The sequence below is a fragment of the Erinaceus europaeus genome, chromosome 18 (genome assembly GCF_950295315.1).
Source record: "Erinaceus europaeus chromosome 18, mEriEur2.1, whole genome shotgun sequence".
Taxonomy (NCBI): domain Eukaryota; kingdom Metazoa; phylum Chordata; class Mammalia; order Eulipotyphla; family Erinaceidae; genus Erinaceus; species Erinaceus europaeus.
The window spans coordinates 38682811-38703933 of NC_080179.1; the positions used below are offsets into that span (position 1 = coordinate 38682811).

General features: G+C 43.7%; 1 long non-coding RNA gene across 1 annotated transcript; it reads right to left on the reverse strand.

Moving 5' to 3' along the window:
• Positions 1-1731: 1731 nt before the first annotated feature.
• LOC132534320 (uncharacterized) lies at positions 1732-7257 on the reverse strand. The gene is made up of 3 exons (XR_009546043.1): positions 7159-7257; positions 2250-2297; positions 1732-2095 (listed from the first exon to the last, which is right to left on the reverse strand). It is a non-coding gene; the product is annotated as an uncharacterized LOC132534320 (long non-coding RNA).
• Between the last annotated feature and the right edge of the window lie 13866 nt (positions 7258-21123).

Here is a 21123-nt window from a genome sequence, read left to right on the forward strand (position 1 = left end):
CATTCCAGGGAGAGTTACCCTACCCTGGAGTGCTTTGGTTGCTCCTCCCCCTTCCCATTCCCCGGAGAGTTATTATCCTACCCTGGAGTGCTTTGGTTACTCCTCCCCCTTCTCATTCTCACAAGAGCTATTCCCATAAAAGCCCTTCTTCTTCCACACCTCACTCTCTTGCCCACCTTTCACTTCAGTGATTAGACGCAGGGAAGGTTGCTGCGCAAGGTGGCCATTTTTGCTACCTCCACGTGGCCCAAACTGCTGTTCTCTCACCCAACTCTGAGGTTCCAGCACAAATAAAGGATTGAGTTCCCTTTCTGCTCCAAATCTCCTTTTTCTGTGTCCTGCCACCGCAAGTGACAGATAGAGAGGAAGAGAGAAGGGGGAGATAGAAGGTGAGATGCCTGCAGCCCTGCTTCATTGCTTGTGAAGCTTCCCCCTGCAGGTGGAGACAGGGAGCTTAAGCCTGGGTCCTGGCACATTGGAGCATGTGCATTCTACTAGGAGTGCTACTATGGGGCCTCTGGTGGGCTTTTGAACTAAGAGGTCTCAGGTTCCTGGGAAGACGCTGACTGGAAACAAACCAGTGCATAGAAATCACCTCGGCCCATTTATGTGCTACTGGGGGGCTCCAAGGGTCTGCAAGGGTTAGTTTCCTTTGTGCCTGCTCTAGTTCATCTCTGGTCTCTGCTGCAGTCCATGCATTCCCTCTAGTTATTATTTTATTACCTGTTGGATTTCAAGACACATCAAAATGCTCGACTACTGTATGCTTGATCAAAGCAAAACAGAACAAAACAAGATGGTTAAGACAAAATCCTAGGCCTTTAGTTGTTCACCTGAAGATACCAGAGAATCACAGCTCTACTTGATGGACCCACCACAAAAGATAGCTCATTGTGCCGGCTTTCAGTGTCCCAGCCTGTATCCCAGCACCCACTGGGGCACCAACATGGCTTCCTTAGCTGCTTGCATGTGGGAAGGTCTTTGCATTCGAGTCTTGAGGGCATCTCAGAATCTTGGCACTTTGCAGAGAGGAGTGAAGACCCCATCTAGGTATATTGGAAGGTCCCCGTGCAAAGTCTTCAGATGCTGGAGAGGCCCCTCACCTGTGGGGTCCCACTGCTCCCACCCTCTGTGGACTTTTTTTCCTGTTCATTATTATTATTTTTTAAATTTCTTTATTGGGGATTAATGGTTTATAGTCAACAGTAAAATACAAATTTGTACATGCTTAACCTTTCTCAGTTTTCCACATAACATAGCACTCTTCTGCCATCATGGATGGCAGCTATGCTCACCACTATACCACCAATGCCTCTTTGCCATCATATTCCAGGACCTGAGCCTCCTCCCACCTCCCCCACCCCAGTCTTTTACTTTGGTGCAATACAACAACTCCAGTCCAAGTTCTGCGTAAGGTTTTCCCTTCTGTTCTTGCTTTCAATTTCTGCCTTATTTTTTTCTTTACAACAGAAGGCATGGGACAGAGATAGAATGAGAGACATCACAGCACTGCTCCATAGCCCATGAAGCTTCTCAGTGTGAACAGGCCCATGTGGTGGTGGCCAGAATCCTGAACCTGGTTCTCTATGTAAAGTGTGAATTTCCTGGGTGAGCAGCTTCCTGGCCTTTATCCCTCCTTCTTGCCCAAGGACAAATCTTGTGCTGACCTGATGCTCTTTGCCAGTTCTCCCTACGACACAGAGATTCTCCATGCACTCCTGCCCCAGGTCTGTGTGTGGCCTGGGATGGCCCAGCAGCAGCTGCACTCATGATACAGAACACAGCCTTTCTCTGGAGGCTGGCCCTGTCCAGAGTCTTGGATCCAGTCAGCTGAAGAAAATGGGAAATCTCATAAATCATGGCAGAGATAAAAGTGCAGTTTTTCTGGCTCTTATTTACAGTGACTTTAGTGTGCTACACTTCCAGGGGAATCTATGTTCTTGTCACCCAACTTCCAGAGAAGTAAATGAGCAGGCTGAAATGCCAACCTGAAATTTGATGAGCTACTTTGCACCTACTTTGTCCTGTCCTCTTCTTTTTCATTTAGAGCAGCAATTTTCTCTAGGTTTGGGGGCAGATTGGAATGACTGTAAATCTGAAAAGAAGAAAAAGAGAAAGGAAGAAAGAAAGAAAGGAAGAAAGACATAATTAAAGATAAGAAAAAGACATGCTATGAGGCTGAGAAATCTTTTATGGTAACTTGCTTAATAATTCATCCTCCAAGGAGAGTGGAAAAGTTAGGTGAGTACTTGCATGAGGTAAGTCCATGGAGTAAGGGCAGAGAGTCCAGACTCTCCCTTCTTCTTCTAGCATTTGCCCTTCTTCCGTAGCCAGTCAACAGCGTCAGGTTGAGCCTGATGTAAAGTTTCGAGACCTCCTTTGAATCTGGAGAGGTGGCAGTCGTTGACTATGTGGGTCATAGTCTCTCTGTAGCCACAGGGGCAGTTCGGGTCGTCTCTGTCTCCCCAGCGATGGAACATAGCGGCGCACCGCCATAGCCTATTCGATAGCGACTGAGGAGGGCCCAATCATAACGTGCTAGGTCAAAGCCGTGTTGACGCTTGCAGGGGTCTGTGATGAGGTGTTTGTTCTTTACCTCAGCTGACTGCCAACTCTGTTTCCAAGAGTCTGGAACAGAGAAGTTCAGTGTAGACGTAGGGGACCAGATTGGGTGACGAGACGTCAAGCGTTGGACAGGGTGGGTGAAGATATCCGCGTATATTGGCAGGTCCGGTCGAGCGAAGACGTGGGAAATGAACTTAGATGATGCCGCATCCCAACGAATATCTGGCGGGGCGATGTTGTTAAGAACTGGCAGCCATGGAACCGGGGTGGAACGGATGGTTCCAGAAATTATCCTCATGGAGGAATATAATTCGGAATCGACCAAGTGGACATGGGGGCTACGGAACCATACTGGGGCACAGTATTCTGCAGTGGAATAGCATAATGCCAGAGATGATGATCGTAGTGTGGAGGCACTTGCGCCCCATGAGGAGCTGGCCAGTCTTGCAATGATGTTATTCCTCGCGCCCACCTTTGCTGCAGTTTTTATGAGATGTTCATGAAATGACAGAGTGCTATCGAGAGTAATGCCAAGATAGACTGGCTGGGCTTCATGCCGGATTCTGGTATCGCCAAGCTGCACATTAAGCTCACGCGAGGCCGAGGCATGGTGTAGATGGAAAACAGATGATACCGTTTTTGCAGTGCTAGGGATTTGTCGCCATTTTTTTACAGTAATCAGATATCAGAGACATGTCTTTCGTGAGTGTTTCCTCAAGGATGTCGAACTTGGATGCCTGAGTTGCACAGCAGATGTCATCGGCGTAGATGAACTTCCTTGAAGAAGTTTCTGGGAGGTCATTCATGTAAATATTAAATAGCGTAGGAGCCAGAACAGAGCCCTGGGAGAGGCCACTTGAGACAAGTCTCCATCTGCTGGACTTGTCACCCAGATGCACCCGGAATCTTCTGTTTTGGAGAAGAAACGATATAGTGTTGGCCACCCATGGAGGCAGGCATCTTGAGATCTTGACTAGGAGACCACGGTGCCAGACCGTGTCATAGGCTGCTGTGAGATCAACAAAGACAGCACCCGTCTTTAAATTCTTCTGGAATCCATTTTCAATGTAAGTTGAGAAGGCCAGGGCTTGTTCGCAGGTAGATCTTCCTGGGCGGAAACCAGATTGGGCGGGTGATAGAAATTTCTCTGTAAGATGAGAAATATGTGACAGAAGCAGCCTCTCAAGGAGTTTGTAACACATGGAGAGGAGAGAAATTGGTCTATAGCTGGCGGCCAGTGTTGGGTCTTTGGTTTCAAAACTGCTATTATCTTCGCATGACGCCAAATTTTGGGCATAGACTCAGATTCCAAGATGTGGGACAGGAATGAAGTGAGCCACTTCTTTGCCATGGGGCCCAAGTTAAGAACTCTCCCTGAAAACAACAAATAAAAGAAAGCTACAGCTATTGATCTTTTTTAAAAAAAAATTTATTTATTTATTCCCTTTTGTTGCCCATGTTGTTTCTTTTTGTTGTTGTAGTTACTATTATTGTCTTTGTTATTGGATAGGACAGAGAGAAGTGGAGAGAGGAGGGGAAGACAGAGGGGGAGAAAGATAGACACCTGCAGACCTGCTTCACCGCCTGTGAAGCAACTCCTTTGCAGGTGGGGAGCTGGAGGGATCCTTCCACTGGTCCTTGGGTTTGCGCCACCTGTGCTTAATCTGCTGCACTACTGCCCAACTCCCACAACTATTGATCTTAACAAACCTCACCAACTACAACTGAGACATCTGAAGAAGCACTGCAGCCTAGCTACCATGTTGCATATGCTACCATGACCCCAATTTGACTTCCCTGGGCAGACAACCTTACCAGTGTCCTGGAACCTCACCTCCCCAGAGCCCTGTCCCCACTAGGGGAAGATAGAAACAGGCTGGGGGTAGGGATCCACCTCAATGCCCATGTTCAGCAGATAAATAATTACAGAAGCCAGACCTTCCACCTTCTGCATTCCAAAAAGAATTCTGGTTCATATGCCCAGAGGGACAAAGAATAGGGAAGCTTCCAATGGAGGGGATGAAACATGGAACTCCGGTGGTGGGAACTGTGTGGAATTGTACCACTATTACAATTATATTCCTTACAACATTGTAAATCATTATTAAGTCACTAATGAAAAAGAAGAAAAATTTAAGTGACAGTGAACTCGAGATTCTTGTCCAGTCCAGGACTAGATCCTGGCTTGAGAACTACCAGGATTTTAGGGATTGTAAAATTTTTTTAAAGTTTTAAAAAATATTTATTTTCCCTTTTGTTGCCCTTATTTTTTTTATTATTGTAGTTATTGTTGTTGTTGATGATGTCATTGTTAGGTCCTTGTGCTTTGTACCATGTGCACTTAACCCGCTATGCTACACCCTGAATCTCAGGATTGTAAATATTTCATGACACCCTACACAGCTTTGGGAAATAGTTCTTGTTTTGTTAACTACTCTGTTCCCATGACTGAGCTGTGTTTTGTGACTACTATACCCAGTAGACTCTTCAGGAAATGTGGGATAAATGAACACAAAGAGGAGGAAAATAATAGCTGAATTGGACACTAGGCCAAAGGAGAGTCTGGCTGGAGTCCTAACCTCTGTGTGATGTTATCTTTAAGTTGAGGGTAGTAGTAAGTGCTGCCTTAAAGAGCTGCTGGGCTCCTCACCTAATTCTTATTTCACTTCCCTCAATCACTCCAAGGCTAACCTTGTCAAACAAAGTAAGGGCTATAAAAGCTGGATAAAGGCACAGGACCAGCATACTTTAATAACTCTCTTGGTCACTATCAGGCCACCCCATCATCCAGGGCCCTAGTCAAGAAGTTCTGGGATTCCCATACAGACATGATGGGCCTAAACCTCTAGCAGATCCCTCTCTCCACTGTCACTTGTTATCTCCATCAGGAACAAATAGTGGATCCCATTGTGGGCCAACACTGGTAGAGAATGTTCCATTCTCTGAAGGGAAGTTGGACAACATACTCTACCACTTGAGGAAGATTGGTCCTGAAATTAGTGCAGTGTAGAATGTTCCTAGCTGTGACTACAGAATGCCAGACCAGACCTACAGGGATACAGAGGTTACACAGGCTTCTGTGCTGAATATGGGCCTCAAATTAAATCAATGGGGTTAATATTTAACAATATTTGTATACTTTCTCCATATTCTCTGCCTTGATACAGCTTTCTCATCCTATCCCCTACTCTGACACCACCTTTCCAGACAATACCTTTAGCCCACCTGCATGTTATTTATGAGGCTCAGGCAAAAACTAGTAAAATCATGGGCCCCTTGGAATATACCTATAATAGAACTACTAGCTTTTTCCAGAATGGAGACCCCGAATTTCATCTATTATAGTCTTACCTTTATATTCCTGATTATTAAACAATTAGTTCTGCTGTATAGCCTAATGTTTTTTCAGCCACCTAGTTGCAGGCACTACCATGATGACAACCTGACTTCCCTGTGCAGATGATCTCACCAATGTGTCCTGGAACCTCCCCTCCCCAGAGCCCTGCTCCACTAGGGAAAGATAGAAATATGCTGGGGGTAGGGATCCACCTGCAAACACCAATGCCCAGTAGTGAAGCAATTACAGAATCCAGCACTCCCACCTTCTGCACCCCATAAAGATCTTTGGTCCATACTCCCAGAGGGATAAATCATAGGGAAGCTTCCAATGGAGGGGGTGGGACATGGAACTCTGGTGGTGGGAACAATGTGGAATTGTGACTTCTATCTTATGGGCTTATTGATCATTATTAAATCAATAAAACTACATATTGAATTAATACTTTTACTCTCTTGAAAAAAAAAAGAGCTGCTGGGAACATTTCATGAGATAGCTAACACACGGTGTGCTTCAAGTAGTGCTAGTTATTCAACGTTGTTTCCATAGTTCAAGCTGGTGCTATTACTGCTGCCACTCTTGTTATTGGCATCTGTTTCATAGGTCACAGGGCATATTGACCAACAGAATCAGTTGCCATGCTTTAGTGTCTTCAGCTGTAGAATGGAAATTAGAGTGGTTAGCTTGCCTCCCTCTTGGTCTATTTTAGTGTTTCTAAAATGACAGATGAAAGGAGACTGCTACTGATTTTCACTGCATTTCTCTTGACCAAACTGTGCACCAGACCAAACAAGTAACCCAGGGACAGTGGCAGAGCCAAGTGGGGTAAGAATGAGAGAATATCCTAGGAGGCTGAAGTTGCTGAGCAAAATGAATCAAGCTGAGTAGCACTTGGCAATACTATTGTTTTTGCCGGGCTGGCTTCACAGACGGGAGACATAGACGACCAGAAACTCATGGCTGAGCTGAGAACGCAGTTTAATCTTTATTCACGAGCGGGCAAGCAGTCCAACAACCTAATCACAACACAATTATCTCTTCCATCTCTCTCCTCCCTGCAGTGTCCGGAACCAAGGAAGTATGTAGGATAGGGGGTGGGGAGAAGGAAGAAGTGCAGAACTAGCAAGGACTAACCCCAAATCTCCCAGAGGCAGGGGGAGTGAGACCAAACCAATGTAACAGAATGATCATGTAAATAGACCACAACTTCAAGCAATGTAACAGAAGGGATCCCAGAAGCAGAACTAGAAGCATACCAACACAATACAGCTTTGATGAGCCCAAAAGGTGCATGCTTTGGAGTCCTGCTGACCTCCTTTCTAATCCTAGCTGCTGTTGCTGCTGCCAGGATGTGTGAGCTCAGGCTTTTCATTGTTAATTCTGGGGCCTCTCCTGTGAACTGGAGAATGAGGCTGAGTCATCAGGTTGCCCTGAAGATACAAGTGAGAGCACATGCATGGACCTGAGCTACCAGCACACACTGCGGTGTTCAGTCCAGGAAAGTTGCTCCATGATGCAGCTAACAAGGGGTCAAAGGGGAATAAAAGTCCAGGGCTGCTGACAATGATTTTCTGTTATTGCTACTGTTGCTGAGGCTTTAATTCTCTGGGTTGACCTTTTGAGAGAGAGAGAGAGAGAAAGGATGAGATAGAGGGAGAGAATGAGAGACTGAGAGACTTGAGGGAGAGGGAGGGAGACGGAGAGAGGGGAGGGAGAAGGAGAGGGAGAGAGAGGGAGGGAGAAGGAGAGGGAGAGGGAAAAAGAGAGAAAGAGAGAGGAGTGGAAAGGGAGGAAGGGAGGGAAGGAGGAAGGGAGAGAGAGAGAGAGAGACTACAGCATAGAAGCTGCCTCCAGTTCAGGGGGGTAGGGATACTGTTTTTGAACCTAGGTCTTATCCATAGCAAAGCAAGTGCCCACCTTTTGGCCCTGCTGGCAAGAGCTTTGAGATTCAAGATTCCAGCTTATAAGCACCTTACACAGCCCAGGGAACTCTGAGGTCTTTCACCATGAGGGAGGACACAAGGCTGAGGTCATGGATTCCAGCAGAGTCATGGCCCTTGATGGGAAGCTTGAGGTATCGCAGGACCCTCCATCTCTTCTCCATCTCCCATGGGCCTTGCCATACCTGAAGGCAGCCAGCTGTCTGCCACCGTGGAGTACTAGAGAGGCATGGCCTACAGTTGAGAGGAGACTCTCAGCCAGTCCACTTGGATTCAAGTCTCAGCTTTGCTACATGGTAGCTGTGAGTCACTCAACATGTCTGGGCTTTAGTTTTATTACTGTGGTTTCGGCTCAAAGGCAGCACCTACATCATGTGTAAGACACATAGGTCTTGGGGAGTGACATGTAGATTTCAGTAGTGTTGTTCTGGTGGGAGGCTTATTTATTTATTTATTGCCTCCAGGGCTATTGTTGGAGCTTGGTGTCTACACTATGAATCCAGGTATGCAGGTGTCTCTCTGTCTCTCTTCCTCTCTATCTCCCCTTCCTCAATTTCTCTCTGTCGTATTCAATAAAATGGAGAAAAAAAAGGCCACCAGGCTGTTAGGAGCAGTAGATTTGTAGTGCAGGCACCAAGTCTCAGAGATAACCCTGGAGGCAAAAGAGAGAGGGAGAGGGAGAGAGGTGGTGGTGGGGAGAGAGATCTTGAGACCCTTACTAACAAGCTTACCAGCTACGCCCACAGATGTAGCTTATAACACCCAGCCCCACCTTTACCTCCTTTCTAAGCTATGCCTACACCTGTCACCGCCCCCATTTCCTTTGCAGGCATTTCCTTCCTCCAGGCACATCTGTGAGTGCTCTGGCATGGTGCAGTAGTGTCTGCCTTCCACCAGGCACTTCCTGTCATTTCTGCCCTCAACTCATATGATGAGGCAAGTTCCTGGGCTATGTGGGAAACCTTGCAGCCCTGACACTCTGCAGCAGGGCTCTCCCTCTCCCTGTGCATAAGTGGAGGACACCAGGTCCCTGAAGCCCTCAGTGACCTATGGAACAGAGCTGTCAGGGCAGCCCCATTTGCAGGGGGCAAGTTGGATGGCTATGAGCAAGTCTTTGTGAGCTGTCAGGTTCCTGCAGCCTTCAGTAACATTTTCTGATTACAACTTACTGTATTATTTCTCAGCACCAAGCCCAAGGTTGGGAGGTGCTTCACTCCCTGTGGGCTGAGGTCAAGCATGCCTACGGGGGGTGGGCAAGTGGAGGCTTGATTCCTCATTATGGTGGGGACCTGGATGGGTCCATCCTCAACTTTCCGCTGAAGCACGGTGCTGGGATCAAAGGAGAGAACCTCAGAATTCGCATCCACCTGCCAGCAGGATCCTGGCAGGACCCCTGTAGCAGTGGCTGAGGTGTGGGGCCCAGAAGCCATTTAATAAGCAGTGTGTCCCCATCACTTGAGGCCCTAGTCAGGGAGTCCTGGGATTCTCCCACAGACATGATAGGTTTAGACCTCTAACAGATCCCTCTCACCACTGTCATTGGTAATCTCCATCAGGAACAACACAGTGTGTTGGGTCTCTGGCGGGGTGATTTCCAGGGGAAAGGTAACAGACCGGTTCTTTCTCGCTCATGACAGGGGTGACACGAAGTAAAAGACACCAGGGAGCTCTTCAGCGTGCTCAGAACTCGTTTATTAGCAAGGTGAACATGAGTTAAATAGAAAACCAAACAAAGGGAATTATTATTGAAATATGTCAGAAATTACAGGTTTCTTAAAGGTCTGCTTGCCCCTATGGTAGGGGGCTGGTATGACAGGAATTGATGAGATACAAGACAGTTATTCTCCATGACGCAAGCAACTTAATTATCCAAATGTATTTGAGAGAAGCATAGGGGTTAAACCAGAAGGGTGAGACAGAGAGAAGATGGATATCAAAAAGCCATGTAGTTTGGAATTTCTCTTGTCTGGGTTCTGAGGTGTATAATGAAGTGTGTGATAAGGTGTGTTCTTCTGTGATCAGAAGGTGACTTTGAATAAGTGAATCTGCGGCCATGTGGCCTGCAGTTAATGGAGGGAAGTATTGGGGTTTCTGTGGGCCTGAGAGTCAAGAAGGAAAGAACTAAGTCTGAGTTTCCCCCCTTTTGCTCACCTCGGTTGAGAGAGACTTACTAAGAGGTTATCTTCTCAGACCTCCATCCAAGGATGGGGGTGGTTCTCTCTAAGCTCTATCAGGCTTACACATAGTCCCAACAATAGTGAACCCCTTTGTGGGCCCCTATAAGACCTGGCCCTTAATGTGAATCAACAATGGTAGGGAATATTCCATTCTCCGAAGGGAGGTTGGATAGCATACTCTGCCTATCACCTGGGGAAGATGGGTCCTGAAATTGGCGCAGCCTGGAATGTTCATAGCTGTGATCACAGAATATGAGCACAGACCTACAGGGATGCAGAGATTACACAGGTCCCTATGCTGAATATTGGCCCCAGGTCAAATCGATAACAATATTTATGTACTTTTCCCATATTTGGGAGCTACTCTCTGGCCTGATCCAGCTTTCTGGTCCTTTTGCCAACTATGACATTGTCCCCCTCAGACAATAGCTTAGGTAACCTGCATATTAGATGTCAGGAGCAGGCAAAAACTAGCTGGGTCATGGGCCTCTTGGAATATACCTAAAATAGACCTACTAGTTTTTTTTTTTTTTAAAAACGGAGACCCCCAAATCTTCATCTGCAATATTCCAGCCTTTAGGTTCATGATTAGTCAATAATTTACTCTGCTTTCTATCTTACCTTTTTTTCAGCCATAAGATTCCAGATGTTACCATGATTCCAAACAGATTTCCCAGGGAAGATGACCCCACCATGTGTCCTGGAGCCCCACCTCTCCAGATCCCTGCCCCATTAGGGAAAGAGAGAGACAGGCTGGGCGACGGATCCACCTGCAAACACCCATGTTCAGTGGGGAAGCAATCACAGAAGCCAGACCATCCACCTTCTGCACTCCATAATGACCCTGGGTCCATGCTCCCACAGGGTTAAAGAATAGGAAAACTAGGGAGTCGGGTGGTAGTGCAGTGGGTTAAGTACATGTGGTGCAAAGCACAGGGACCGGTGTAAGGATCCCGGTTCAAGCCCCTGGCTCCCCACCTGCAGGAGAGTCCCTTCACAAGCAGTGAAGCAGGTCTGCAGGTGTCTACCTTTCTCTCCTCCACTGTCTTCCCCTCCTCTCTCCATTTCTCTCTGTCCTATCCAACAATGACAACAACAAGAATAACTACAACAATAAAACAATAAGGTCAACAAAAGGAAATAAATAAATAAAAATAATATAAAATAAAAAGAATAGGAAAACTATCAAGGGACGGGATGGGATACAGATTTCTGGTCATGGGAATTTTGTGGAATTGTACCCCTCTTATCCTATGATCTTGTCAGTGTTCCCATTTTATAAATAAAAACCTTAAAAAAATAAGCAGTGTGGCTAGGAATCAGAGAATTATTAATAAGGAACTTTCCCACCTTGATTGTCAGCCTATTCAACTTTTCTTCTCTTTAACTCACATTCTGTTTCCAGAACACCCTCTTCCTCCTGCCCCATTTTTTGGGCCCTTGTGGGGTCTGACTGCACACATTCTATCTAGGGCAGAGTCTGGTGAAGCCAACGGAAGCCTCCACCTGCAGAAACAGGCTGTGTGTATCCAGAGACTCACACTCAGCCTCTGGATGACACTGCTGCTTCCAGAGGCCGTGGGGCTGTGAGAGCTGAGGGGCAATACTTCAGGAGGTCCAGGGCCACTCAGTAGGGAGATAGGCTGCCTTGAGCACAGGGCTATGCATTTACTGACTCATTCAATAGCCATAGAAGCAGTACCTACTGGGTGCAGAGTTGGACATTCACATTTTCATAACCCCACCAGGGAGAAAGTTCCATTCTCATCTCACAGGTGAAGAAACATGGAGTGTGAGGCTTAATGATTTGTCCCAACTCACCAAGTTCAAACGCTAGAAGAAGAACCAAGTTCATACCTAGGGGCCCAGTGAAAAAATAAAGGGGGGGGGCAGCTGGTGGCACACCTGGTTAAAGGCACACATTACAATGCACAAGAACCTGGGTTCGAGCCCCCCAGTTCCCACCCGCAGGGAGAAATTTTCATGAGTGGTGTAGCAGGGCTGCAGGTCTCCCTCTCTCTCTTTCCCTTCTTAATTTCCTTCTATACAATAATGAATAAACAAAAATATTTAAAAAATTAAAACAAAGAGAAAAAAGAAGAAGTAAATTCTACTACTAATTGCCAAGGCTTGGTGGTCCCTGTTTGATTAGCCAACTAATTCAAGAGGCAAACTTTGGTGCAAAGAGACAAGTTTTTTTTTTTTTTTTTTTTCAGGAGCTTGTGGCCCATGTCAGGCACCCATGGGGATTGATGAGGTTAATTTTTTTAAAATTTTTTATTTTATTTATTTATTTTTTAAAATGTTTATTTTGTTTTATTTTTTATTTGTTATTGGATAGAGACAGAATTTGAGAGAGAAGGGGGAGATAGAGGGGAAGAGAGACCTAGAGACATCTGCAGACCTGCTTCACCACCTGTGAAGTGACTCCCTTGCAGGTGGGGATCCGGGGGCTAGAACGGGAATCCTTACACTGGTCCTTGAACTTTGTGTCACCTGTGCTTAACCCGCTGCGCTACCGCCGTACTCCCTAAATTTTTTATTTATAAAAAGGAAACACTGACTAAACCATAGGATAAAGGGGTACAACTCCACACAATTCCCACAACCAGAAATCTGTATCTCATCCCCTCCCCTGATAGCTTTCCTATTCTTTTTTTTTTTTTAAATTTTTTATTTAAGAAAGGATTAGTGAACAAAAACATAAGGTAGGAGGGGTACAACTCCACACAATTCCCACCACCCAATCCCCATAACCCACCCCCTCCCATGGTAGCTTTCCCATTCTCTAGCCCTCTGGGAGCATGGACCCAGGGTCGTTGAGGGTTGCAGAAGGTAGAAGGTCTGGCTTCTGTAATTGCTTTCCCGCTGAACATGGGCGTTGACTGGTCGGTCCATACCCCCAGTCTGCCTCTCTCTTTCCCTAGTAAGCTGTGTCTCTGGGGAAGCTGAGCTCCAGGACACATTGGTGGGGTCTTCAATCCAGGGAAGCCTAGCCAGCATCCTGGTGGCATCTGGAACCTGGTGATTGAAAAGAGAGTTAACATATGAAGCCAAACAATTTGTTGAGCAATCATGGATCCCAAGTTTGGAATAGTGGAGAGGAAGTGTTAGGGAGGTACTCACTGCAAACTCTAGTGTACTTCTGCTTTCAGGTATATATTTTGCAGTAGTTTATGGATATGTGTGCACATAAGCTCTCTCTCACAGAAACTGGTATATATCTAGGTTATGGGACTTTGTTAGAAAGTGAACTACCTGAGATGAAATTAGAGTGTACTATAAAAGGAAAGGTCTCACCTGAGTAATGAAGCTGAAGGGTTGTCATTCCACACGTGAAGTCTCTGGATACAGTCTGAGGTGAAGCATGTTGAGGTGGCAATCGTTGCTTTGGTTAGGTTGTGATCGGCGGATGCAATATTATTTGGTTTGGATTGGGAGATGCATACGGGAAAGTGGGCCCTATCCAAGGGTTCCAGGACTGGGGGAAGTAGGGGCTCTATAGTGAAGATGTGAGGTTCCTGCTGTCTTAGGGTTCAAAAAGACAATCGATAGTTAATATTATCACATTATTTGTTAATTGGGTTAACTTTGAAAAGTCCCTTTGTTATGGTTTGCTGTACAGTACCCAGTATCTTGTATATAGCTGTGCTATTGGATGCTTCTAATCTACTTGATCTAGGCTTTTGAGAGAGTCCGCATATCAAATACACAGCCTATATATTAAAAAGATTCAGTTTGTCTTTTGAGAAACTTTGAGACATACAATTGATTTCCCCCTCTCATATTAATTAACTACTGATTTATATGTCTACATTTTGCTAGGAGTGTACATAAACACCATTCCCTCCACCAAAGGACTGTGACCCATCCCTCCCGCCCATTCCCACCCCCCACTGGCCCAGGAAGCTACATGTCTACCCCTCACCACTGGGTTTTTACTTTGGTGCCCTACTTACAATTTGATCAGGTCCTGCTTTTAGTTTCCCTTTCAGATCTCCTTAGTCAGCTTCTGTTGATGAGTGGGATCATCCCATACTCATCTTTATCTTTCTGACTTAGTTCACTTAACATAATTCCTTCTAGCTCTGTTCAAGATGGGTCAGAGAAGGTGGGTTCATTGTTCTTGATAGCTGCATAGTATTCCATTGTGTATATATACCACAGCTTTCTCAGCTACTCATCTGTTGTTGGACACCTGGGTTGCTTCCAGGTTTTAGCTATTATGAATTGTGCTGCTATGAACATAGGAGTACACACCTCTTTTTGGTTGGGTGTTATGGAGTCCTTGGGGTATAACCCCAGGAGAGGAATTACTGGGTCATATGGAAGGTCCATGTCTAGCCTTCTGAGAGTTTTCCAGACTGCTCTCCACAGAGGCTGTACCAATTTACATTCCCACCAGCAATGTAAAAGGGTTCCTCTGTCCCCACATCCTCTCCAGCATTTGTTGCTGCTGTCCTTTTTGATGTATGCCATTCTTACAGGAGTGAGGTGGTATCTTAGTGTTGTCTTAATTTGCATTTCTATGACAATCAGTGACCTAGAGCAGTCTTTCATATGTTTGTTAGCCTTTTGGATCTCCTCTGTGGTGAATGTTTTGTTCATTTCCTCTGCCCATTTTTGGATGGGGTCATTTGCTTTTTTGCGGCTAAGTTTGCTGAGCTCTTTATATATTTTGGTGATTAGTTTCTTGTCTGATGTCTGGCATGTGAAGATCTTCTCCCATTCTGTGAGGGGTCTCTCTGTTTGTTTAATAGTTTCTTTGGATGTGCAGAAGCTTTTCAATTTGATGTAGTCCCATTGGTTTGTTTCTGCTTTAGTCTTCCTTGCAATTGGGTTTGATTCATCAAAGATGTCCTTGAGGTGTATGTGGGAAAGTGTTTTACCAATGTTTTCCTCTAAGTATTTGATTGTTTCTGGTCTGACATCTAGATCTTTGATCCATTTGGAGTTGATTTTTGTTTCTGGCGAGATAAAGTGGTTCAATTTCATTCTTCTGCATGTTTCAACCCAGTTTTCCCAGCACCATTTATTGAAGAGAGCCTCCTTTTTCCATTTAATCCTTTGGAGCCCCTTATCAAAGATTAGATGCCCATAGGTGTTGGGATCTACTTCTGGGCTTTCAATTCTGTTCCACTGGTCTGTGTGCCAATTTTTGTTCCAGTATCATGCTGTTTTGATGATGATGGTTTTATAATATAGTTTAAGGTCTGGGAGTGTGATGCCTCCATTTCTGTTTCTTTTCCTCAAGATGTTTTTGGCAATTCTAGGTGTTTTCAGGTTCCAGATAAATGATTGTAGTGTTTGTTCTGTTCTCTTAAAGAAGCTTGGTGGAACTTTGATGGGTATTGCATTACATTTGTATATGGCTCTGGGGAGAATATTCATTTTGATGATATTTATTCTTCCAATCCATGAGCATGGGATATCTTTCCTTTTCTTGGTATCAGTTTCTATCTCCTTGAGTAGCGACTCATAGTTTTCAGTATACAAGTCTTTCACTTCTTTGGTCAACTTTATTCCTAGGTATTTTATTGATTTTGCTGAAACAGTAAAAGAGAGTGATTTCTGGATGCCTTCTTCTTCAGATTTAGTGTTTGCATAAAGAAATGCCACTGATTTTTGTACATTGATTTTGTAGCCTGATACCTTGCTATATTGCCTAATAACTTCCAGTAATTTTCTACTGGATTCTTTAGGTCTTTCTATGTATACTATCATATCATCTGCAAATAGTGAGAGCTTGACTTCTTCCCTTCCAATCTGTACCCCTTTGATTTCTTTCTCTTGCCTGATTGCTATGGCAAGAACTTCCAATACTATGTTGAAGAGTACCGGTGACAGTGGACAGCCCTGTCTAGTCCCCAATTTGAGGAGGAATGCTTTCAGCTTCTGTCCATTGAGTATGATGTTGGCTGTAGGTTTGCAATATATAGACTCCACTATCTTGAGGAATTTCCCATCTATTCCCATTTTTTGTAGAGTTTTGAGCATGAATGGGTGTTGTATTTTGTCAAAGGCTTTCTATGCATCTCTTGAGATAATCATGTGGTTTTTGGCTTTGCTTTTATTGATGTGGTGAATGACATTGATTGACTTATGGATGTTGAACCAGCCTTGCATTCCTGGGATGAATCCCACTTGGTCATGATGAACAATCTTTTTGATGTGTTGCTGTATCCGGTTGGCCAAGATCTTGTTTAATATTTTGGCATCTATGTTCATCAGAGATATTGGTCTGTAGTTTTCCTTTTTTGTTCTGTCCCTATCAGCTTTTGGTATCAGGGTGATGTTGGCTTCATAAAAGGTGGAAGGGAGTATTCCTGTTTCTTCAATCTTATGGAATAGCTTAAGAAGTATGGGTATTAACTGTTTCCTGAAAGTTTTGTAGAATTCATTTGTGAAGCCATCTGGTCCAGGACTTTTGTTGTTGGGGAGATTCTTAATAACGGTTTCAATTTCTTTGTCTATGATTGGTGCATTTAGATTTTGTAGTTCTTCTTGGTTCAGTTTTGGAAGTGCATAGGTTTCTAGGAATTGTTCCATTTCTTCCAGATTCTCTAGCTTGATGGCATATTGTTCTTTATAGAAGTTTCGCAGGATTCTCTGGATTTCTGTGGTGTCAGTTGTGATATCTCCTGCATCGTTTACAATTCTATTAATTTGAGTCTTCTCTCTTTTTTGTTTGGTGAGTCTGGCTAGGGGTTTGTCAATTTTGTTTAATCTTTCAAAGAACCAACATTTGGCTTCATTGATCTTTTGTATGGTTCTTTTATTTTCGATGTTGTTTATTTCTGCTCTAACTTTAGTGATTTCTGTCCTTTTGGTTGCTTTAGGGTTCCTTTGTTCCTCTTCCTCTAAGTCCTTGAGGTGTGTAGTAAGGTCGTTCATTTGGGCTTCTTCTTGGTGTTTAATATGTGATTGTATGGCTATAAGTTTCCCTCTCAGTACTGCTTTAGCTGTGTCCCAAATATTTTGATAGGTTGTGTCTTCATTTTCATTAGTTTCCAGGAATATTTGAATTTCCTGTTTGAGTGAGTCTCTGACCCAGTGCTTCTTAAGGAGCATTTTGTTTAGTTTCCAAATTCTATGTCTTTTAATAATTTTCTGTTTGTTGTTAAATGTTAGTTTTACTCCACTGTGGTCTGAGAAGATACTTGGGATGATTTCAATGCTCTTGAATTTATTAATTCTGTCTTTGTGGCCTAACATGTGGTCTATCCTTGAGTATGTGTTATGTGGATTTGAAAAGAAGGTGTATTCCAGTTTTTTGGGGTGGAGGAGTCTGAAAATGTCCAAGAGGTCTAGTCTGTCAATCTCTTCATTCAATTCTCTTGTATCTTTATTGGTTCTCTGCTTTGTTGATCTGTCTAAGTGTGAGAGTGGGGTATTGAAGTCTCCCACTATTATTCTATCACTATTGATGTATTTTTGAAATTCTTTCAGTAGATGCTTAATGTATTTAGATGGTCCCTCGTTGGGTGCATAGATGTTAATAAGTGTTAAGTCTTCTTGGCTGATTGATCCTCTAACCATTATGTAATGTCCTTGCCTATCTTTTATTACTTTATTTAATTTAAAATCTATCGTGTCTGAGATGAGAATGGCTGCTCCTGCCCTTTTTTGTGGACCGTTAGCCTGTATGATAGTTTTCCATCCTTTCACTTTAAGTCTGTGTTTATCTTGTTGTGACAGATGGGATTCTTGCAAGCAGCATATGGTTGGGTTATGTTTTCTGATCCATCCCCCCACCCTGTGCCTTTTGATGGGTGAGTTTAAGCCATTGACATTTATTGATATTATGGTTTTAATGTATTGTAGTGCCATTGTTCTAAAAGCTTTCCTATTCTTTAACCTTCTGGGAGTATGGACCCAAGGTCATTGTGGGATACAGAAGGTTGAAGGTCTGGCTTCTGTAATTGCTTCCCTGCTGAACATGGGCATTGATAGGTCGATTCATACTCCCAGCCTGTCTCTCTCTTTCCCCAGGGGGGAAAGGTTCTGGGGAAGCTGACCTTTGGGACACATTGATGGGGCTGTCTGTCCAGGGAAGTCTGGTTGGCATCATGCTAGCATCTGGAACCTGGTGGTTGAAAAGACAGTTAACATACAAAGCCAAACAAATTGTTGACCAATCATGGACCTAAAGGCTGGAATAGTGCAGATGAAGAGTTGGGACAGGGGAAATCCTTAATTTTGTAGATAACTAGTAGGCATATTTTAGTTATGTTCCAAAGGGCCTGTGGCTATACTAGTTTTTTTTTTTCTTTTTTCCCCTGAGCCTGAAATCTGATATGCAAGTGTATCTGTTATTATCTGGGGAGATGATGTCATGGCTGGGAAAAGGACCAGAAAGCTGGATCAGGGAAGAGAGTAGCTCCCTAATATGGGAAAGTGGTATAAATATTGTTGACTGTAAACCCAGTCAATTTGATATGATCTGGGGCCCATATTCAGCTTAGGAGGCTATGTGACCTCTGCTTCCTTGTAGATCTGAGCTCACCTTCTGTGGTCATGAGTAGGCACATTCCAAGCTGCCCCAATATCAGGACCCGTCTTCCTCAGGTGTAGCATAGAGTATGTTGTCCATCCTCCAAAGGATGTCCATTCTCTTCTGTTGTTGATCCAAGTTGAGGGAAAGGTCCTATGAGGGCCCACAAAGGGGTTTATTGTGTTGTTACTGATAGAAATGACTGGTAACAATGGAGAGAGGAATTTATTTGAGGTCTAGACCCATCAAGTCTGTTTGGGAATCTCAGGACTGCCTGATTAGGGCTCCAACTGATGGGGTGGCCTGATAGTGACTTAAGAGTCATCATTAAAGTATGCCAGTCTCTTGCCCTTATTCAGCTTTTGCAGTCCTCGCTTTGCTAAGGTTAGCTTTGGAGTGAGTGAGAGAACTGTAATAGGAAGTAGGTGAGGAGGACATTTAAGTTTAAGTAGACACTATTTCATTATGAAATTTATACTGACTCACTGCAGACTATTGTGTACTTTTGCTTTCAAGTATATATTTTGCCCTAATTTATGGATACATGTGAACATATGCTCTTATCTTACAGGACCTGGTCTATATCTAGGTTTTGGGACTTTGTTAGGAAGTGAACCGCCTGGAATGGAGTTAGAGAATCCTATGAAAGGAAAAGTCTCACCCAAGTAATGAGGCTGAAGGTTTGACTATCCCTGCCTGATGTCTCTGGACACAGTCAGATGAAGCATGCTGAAGTGGTACTGGCTGTATTGATTAGGATGGGATAGGTGGATGCAATATCATTTGGTATGAATTGAGAGAAGCATGCAGGAAAGTGAGCCCCACCCTAGAGGTTCCAGGACTGGGGGAAATATAGGTTCCTGCTATCTTAGGGTTTAAGAAGACAATAGATAGTTATTGCTATAATCAGATTATTTGGCAATTGGGTTAACTTTGAAATATCCCTTTGTTAGGATTTGCTGTATCATACACAATATCACCATAATTTATGTCCTTTGACATTATTTTAAAAATGATTTAACTCTTTATTTATTAAGTAAGTATAAATTAACTATTCATTTCACACAGTTCCCACTACCAGAGTTCTACATCCCATCCCCTCCATTTGAAGCTTTCTTATTCTTTATCCCTCTGGGAGTATGGACCAAAATTCTTTATGGGGTGCAGAAGGTGAGAATTCTGGCTTCTATAACTGCTTCTCAGCTGAACATGTGTGTTGGCAGGTGGATCCATAACCCCAGCATGTTTCTGTTTTGCCCTAGTGGGGCAGTGCTCTGGGGAGTGGAGATTCCTGGACACAATGGTGAGGTCACCTGCCCAGGGAAGTCAGGATGCCGTCAAGGTAGAATTTGTAGCTTGTAGATGAAAGATACAAAGCAAAACAAAGTGTTTAATAAACAAGAGCCCAAAAGTAGCAATAGAGCAGATGAAACTGAGAGTATTTGTGTGGAAAGAAGCTAGGAAGTCTATTTTATGTATGTTTCTAGAGGCCCATGGCTTCAATAATTTTTGCCTGAGTTCATAGCTAACATGCAAGTGGACTGAAAATATTTTCTTGGAAGACGGTATCAGAGTTGAGAATAGGGCTAAAAAGCTAGAATAAGGTAAAGAATAGGTCCCCCAAAAGAGGAAAGTATATAAATAACATTATCTATTGATCGGACCTAGGGCCCATATCTATTCATACTCAGCACAGGAGCCTATGTGACCTCCACTGGAAGACACAGCAGCTGATTTCTACTTTGAAATTAAATGGTTACTGTTTGCCTCCTAAGTATTTTTACAATTTGCTATTTATTCATGCACTCAGATTTTTTTCTCTTCTTATGGTAATACACACAACATAAACTTAGAGTTGTAACCCGTGAAAAGTGCATAATTCAGTGACATCTAGTATATTCACAGTGTCCTGAACTCATAAGCATTGTTTTATTTTATCAATGATTTAATAACAGTTCACAAGATTATAAGACTATAGGGTGATAGTTCCATACGGAAGCCACCACCAAGGTTCTAAGACATCGCACTCCTCCAATAATAAACACTATATAGTGCTCTCACAAAGTCATTGAGATAATTTGTTTATCTTTTATTTTGACAACTTTTTTTTAAGAAATAATTTCTTTTTAAAATTTTTTTCCTATTATCTTTATTTATTTATTGGATAGAGACAGACAGAAATTGAGAGGGAAGGGGGTGATAGCGAGGGAGAGAGACAGAGAAACACCTGTAGCCCTGCTTCATCACTCACAAACCTTTCCCCCTGCAGGTGGGTACTAGGGGCTTGAACCCAGGTCCTTGTGCATTGTAACATGTGTGCCCAACCCGGTGCATCACCACCCAGCTCCTTGACATCTTTCTTTCTTTCTTTCTTTCTTTCTTTCTTTCTTTCTTTCTTTCTTTCTTTCTCTCTTCTACTAGACCTCATCTCTGGCTTATGGCGGTGCAGAGGATTGAACCTGGGACTTCAGAGCCTCAGGCATGAGAATATGTTTGCATAACCATTATGCTATTTACCTACTATCTTTTTCTCTCTTTCTTTCTTTCTTTTTTCCTTTCTACTTTTATTTTTTAAGATTCACACATTTCAAATTGACTGGAGGTGATTAT